Genomic DNA, 6,057 nt, shown 5'->3' on the forward strand with positions numbered 1-6,057 from the left:
CATGTAACAACACCGGGGATTTCCAATACCAATAGGAATATCCGATGGCTTAGTGTTAGAAGTTATGGAACCTCTTACATTTATATACTGCTCCGACGCGTTACATGCCCAGTCCATATCATAACCCACGAAGCCCGAGCTTTGTCCATATCATAACCCACCAAGCCCGAGCTTTGTCCATATCATAATCCATCAAGCCCGAGCTTTGCAAAAAAAAAGAAGAATGCCGGGGCCGGGCGGGCGGAAACCGAAGCTGGAGCCGGAGCCGGAGCCGGAGCCGGATCCGGAGCCGGAACAGAAACCGGAGCCGGGGCCGGAGCCAGAGCCGAAGCCGGGGCGGGAGCCGGAGCCGGAGCCGGGCCGGAACCGGAACAGAAACCGAAGCCGGAGACCGAGCCTGGGCCGGGATCAAGACCAGCATAAACCTTTTACAATTTTAAAAAAAATCTAGCTTAAACGCATTGACAGGACCAGTCTGTGTGGGTTCACGCGGGCGACTGATCAGATTCGCTTCTGCTCTGGAATCATAAGCGCGAAGATGCCGCGTCTGCTGCCACCTCCCGTGCCCAACAGCGCAAAAGGCGTCTTCCTGGCAAGATCAAGATCGGCTTGCTGGCAATGTTCCTGGAAAGGACCGGCTGGAATGCTGCACCGCGCATGGTCAGCCTCTCAGACTCCACACTGAAGTCAGGTATGTCGGCATCCGCCACCAAACACAGGCGTGCGTCACCACCAAGGCGCCGTGCGTGCTTTGATTCATTTACCCTACAGATACTATCGTTAGTAGATACCTGGTCTATACAAAGCACATCGAGAGTTCTCTTGAGCTTCAAGATTTCCTGAGACCTCGACCTCCTTCGGCCACCCAGGAAAGCACTCCAGTCGTAACACCACCCGATGTTCTCGCAAAATTGAAACGCTGAGCGTTCGTGGTGTAGGATAAGCGTGGAAGGGGACGTATTACAGACCCGCTATGCCTAGTGTTGTCCCTTAAAATTGCACGTCTTAAGCTATGAGCACTTGGGTTCTACAGCAGTCCCCTCAAGTTTCTAAAATGACTATCGAACCGTCCCAAGCAGGTTCACAAGATTTGAAGGGTCTACGAGCGGTTTGCATATCAGTGCAGATGTTCATGAGCATATGGCATGCTGCTAGTGCAAGGCAACGTCAAGTCGCAAACGGGGGTCAGATAAACGCATCTTGCGTTCAATCATACCATTCTTCCGGACCAATTTTGACAAGCAATCCAGTACGACTTTTTCAACAAACCCATGATTACTGCCTGCATCATAACGCTTCCACAGGCGGTGCAATTCGAAATCTAATCTATGGCAGGGAGGTCTGGCTTCGAAACCTCGGACGGCAGGGTTTGATTTGTTGTCCCTACCGCTGATCACGCTGTTCTGCCCTCTCACAAAATATCTTAGCCCTCGTTGTCTTAACTCCTTTTGCCATTTCAACACATGTGCAAGATATTATCTTTCTCTTCGGAACACGAATCCAACAGGCCTGGCACGTTTTTTTAATGAAAGCACCGAAGAGCGTTAATTCTGATACCCTCTTTGCTACTACTACACTCCTGCTATTGATTTGCCCCGTAAACCTCTGTTAAGGCCAAATCCTTCCCACAATTGTAACAGCACAAAAAGAAAATCACCGGGAAAAGAAGGATAGCAAATGATTCAGGAAAGTATACAGCAGCCTTCTACCTGGTTACCATAGAAACTATGTGATTGGTTGACCCATTGACCCAATCCCTTTCAACCAGTATCTCTGCTATGATCTTGTCAGGCCCAAGAAGTTCAAGTATAATGAATGGCCACCTTGTAAGATGTCGAAGTGCTCACGTGGTGTTTTCAGCTGACGTGGGCGCCCCACCCTCGCCTTTAACAGAAGAATCGATGCTGTTTGGAGGTTGCTAGAAGGACGGAGCCTCTTCGACATGTGGAGTTAACTGAACAGCGATGGTTCGGCAGAGCAGCGGCGTAGCTGGCTGTAATAAGCATGCATTTAATGATATACCGTAAACGTATATTTTATAGCATACGCATGTACTATAAATTCTATGGTGCACATAGCATATTTAATTGCATATCAGTAATATTTTATAGCATATCTGATAAGCATAAGTATATGGAAGTGGAGAGCATATAAAGGGGATAACGTTGAATGCCGTATCCGTTTTGGAGACCGCGGGAGGCGTTATCGAGTCTTCAACGCACTTTTTATTTTCCATATGCACTGAGCGATGCCATCGTTGCCGGCACCAACCGCACTTCACAATCATGCGCGACACAACCCTGCAGACACGCACGGCACGCACGGCACAGTCCTGCAGACACGCACGGCACGCACGGCTCAACCTCTCGGTGTAGTGTCTGGAGTTACTACCTCCACGGCGCTCACGACCGCCGGTCTTAACATCGCCCTAAAAGCCAGGTGCGAGTGAGGGGTCCGAAGGTATGCAGCTGCATGAATGGCCAGCATGGTCATCTCCAGATGTGGTGGTGTTCAGAGGAAGGCTGAGAGAAGTTATGCTTGACCCAAGTCTGCTGAACTCTGTGATCTCCTGACTTTTCAAGATCAAGGACATTTAAGTTTGGCCGCGCACGCATACGTCCCATTGTAAGCGTATATTAGATGTGCCGACGGGCACCGTGTTGCAATTTTTTACCAAAACACAAGCATACACGAAAAAGGTTAGTTAGTTAGTTTCCGGTCATAGGTTTTTGCAGAGATCAGGTCAGGGGCCACGAAACGAGTACATCCATCGCACTGCTCTCGTGTGGCTGGTGTTGCGCTGTCCCACCAATGCGTTTCGTGGCAACCGTCTTTCATTCAAACCGTCCAGGCCAGCCTGATGTAGCGTGCTACGTCAGCTACCTGGAAACCGTCGTCATCAACAGGAAACACCTGAGAAATACGTGGAAATGTCCACCATAGGAAAAGTTCCAGCAGCCCGCTTTTTAGTATCCTGTCACGAGCTTCGTGATTGCAATCTCCGATACTTGGTGATATGGCTGGCCCCGCGCAGTCACTGCCACGGCAAAGGGAGGTAGACTGACAAATGTTCACAGAACGAGATCCCGATAGAGAGTCGATCCTTTTCAGGGGCCCGCGGCAGGACCCAGGGCGAGGATGGGGACAAACAGATAATAACTGGCCCAACATACTAAGGTTTTTACACATAACACAAGGAATTGTTTTGGGCCTCTAGACGACCAAGAATGCTGATGAAACCGAAAATGAATGATTGAGGATGTTTTCGGGCTCATTACGCTATCCAGGGGCTCTAAGCATTTACCGGGGACCCTAGATGTTTACTTTCCGGGGCGCCCCAATCGCTTAGGAGCCTTCTCCCGCCCTTGATTTATTTGTATTTGCTCGCAGGTCCCCGTGCTATTGATCGCTCCGGGCGATCTGCATTTATCTTGGGCTAGTCCCATTAAGTCAGCGAACCGTACACAGTAACAGAAAGCCCCACATGCTGTAAGCGAGCGCCAGCACTTCCGTCACACGTGGTGTCTTGTCCGCTCGCGTATATGATTATGGCTAAATCAATTAAAGTACGCAAGCCCGAGATCTATGCGATGACGCATTTCCTTGATGTTCTAGCGACAGATAGCAGCAGCTGTATGTGTTTCGATGAATGCCAACGCGCCATTCCGAAGATAATTTTACGCACCAGCCAAGTCGTATATTTCAGTTAAACCCTTGGTTATTAGTACAGAAGCTTTGACAGGTTAGTGGCAAATCTTGAAAAGCTGTGTCCATGTCATCTAGATTCGTGAAGATGACCATTTTGGCACATATAGGGTTGGCATCGCTCTAAAATTTATGTCCTAAGCCATCTCTGAGTGTAATCTGAATCTGATTGCCTTATAGCTCTTCGGTTAATATTTACTTGGAACGTCGTTTCATTCAGGTAGTCTGCATTTTGTTCCAAAATGTGCAATACTTCCTTTTATGAGCTTTCTGGATAGTTGACAAGTTTCATTATGTCGGCGATCTCTGCCGTCGTTAAACTGACTATCAACGTATCAATAATGCCTGGTACAAAGATTAAGATGGCTTGTTTTAACCCACTTGGAAGGTCGAGTTTTACATTGTTGAGCTGTGTGCATATTTGTTTATTTCAGAACTTAGGATAGTGGTTTCACCGTGAGGCTCAATCAGAAAAGACAGAGCAAGTCGATTACGGAGTTTCTATTCACTGAACTAGTAGTGTCGACTAAAACTGTGGACTCCCGACTAAAGAAGCACATTAATCGGGAATGAGTTTCATTAGATTATCCCTTAAGCTCTCGTCTAAAGCCCCAAAGGTTTTAATTGTTCCCGAGGTGTTCATCTCAGTCACCAAATGAAGGATAGAATCGATATTATAGGAAAGAAAGGCCATCAATTAGTGGTTTTTCGGCATTGTGAGTTGAAAGTTCTTATCTCGAGCTGAAGACCTTGAACAAACTAGGAAGCACTCGTTAAATGAGATTGCAGCGCTAAATAACAATGATAATGAGAACTGTCAAGATAATAATCGCTTTATGTGTATACATGCATACATGCATGCATATACATTTATTTATGTTGGAATGCTTTGTCAGAATCCTTTCTTTTGTGCATGTTTGATGAAAAATAACTACTGACCCAGCATTGACGAGCTTTTTGACGCATCGTTCTAGTTTCCGGGCCTTTGGCTTGGTATCGTCACTTAGATTATAGATGTTTCGCACAAAACCGCTCATATATTCATTGCTCCTTACATTCTAACGTTTCGAGATACTATCTCATTGTCGGAGGAGGCTGAATGGCGCAACAAATAAGTTTTGAGCATTAAAGGATAAAACATTGTGCACTTCTATTGGAAAACCTCTTTTGGTACGGAGAACATAAATGAAGCATAACCAATTGAAGTAAGACAGAATCCTATTTCACTCTGATACGTATAAGAAACACTCATAATGGGATCACTACAAAAACACAATGGGAACACTATTGCCACAGCACGCCAATGGCGCTCACCTCCCACCACCCAATAGTTCAAGGGTTGTGCAGGAATTTGTCTGTCTGTTTAGGGCCGGAGGGAGTTCGTTAATGAATACGCTTTCCCGAATTTGAAGGCGTCTCCTGTCATTGCACGTCCGTAAAATGTCAGTGTTGTCTGTCAGTTGTTGTCGTGTCAATGTCGTGCCGTGCTCGTGTCGCATGTGGTCTAGAGGTGCCCCGTCATGTAAGTCATTGTCAGGCGTCGTGAGAGTATCGTTGTGGTCACACCAATGTAGTGTATGTGACGAAGTTTGCAGCCTTCGGTGTTGCATTTGAATTGTTACACTACATTGGTGCATTTTAGTTTGTCGGGTTTGTCTGGGCTGCTTCTCATAAGAAAGTTATATGTTTTCTTATTGCGATCATAGATGATGTCTATTTTGTGGTCGGGTTTGCCTTCAACGTGTCGAGAGATAATTTCCCGTAAAGCTTTTGGTCTTGTTTGTGGGCAGATGCCATTTTATTTTGATAGTACAGTTTGACGGTTGGTTGGAAGTCTTGTCCTGGTTTGCTGTCAAAGTGTCTTGTCATATGTCGTTGTATTTCGTTTTCAACATCAGAATTTGAAAAAAAACCGTTATTCACCAAGATCTGTGTGATTCTGATCAATTCTGGATGTAGTCCTGTCAATCAGAGCAGTGCTTAAATGCTCGCCTAATGAAGGACCTTATGACGCTAATTTTGTAACGTCGAGAACACTCACTGTCAGCATTTAGGCACCGCCCGTTGTTAGTCTGTTTTCGGTATACATTCGTTTTGAATCGCTTTACTTATCCATCGACAGTCAAGTCAAGAAAGGGTATTATGTTTTGCACACTTAGCTGTGTTGTGAATTTTAAACCAGACGGGTCTTCAAAGGTGTTTTTGAGATGTCCTAACTGGTCAATGTCCGCAACTTTCACAAGGATATCGTCTACGTAGCGGCAGTAAATGTCCGGTCTCATGTCGTCATTTTGTAGTGTGTCGGCTTCTACGTGTCCGGTAACAAATTAGCGAGTAGAGGTCCTAGAGGTG

This window comes from Pollicipes pollicipes, unplaced genomic scaffold, assembly GCF_011947565.3.
Source record: "Pollicipes pollicipes isolate AB1234 unplaced genomic scaffold, Ppol_2.1 Scaffold_2216;HRSCAF=2595_pilon_pilon_pilon, whole genome shotgun sequence".
In the NCBI taxonomy this organism is placed as follows: domain Eukaryota; kingdom Metazoa; phylum Arthropoda; class Thecostraca; order Pollicipedomorpha; family Pollicipedidae; genus Pollicipes; species Pollicipes pollicipes.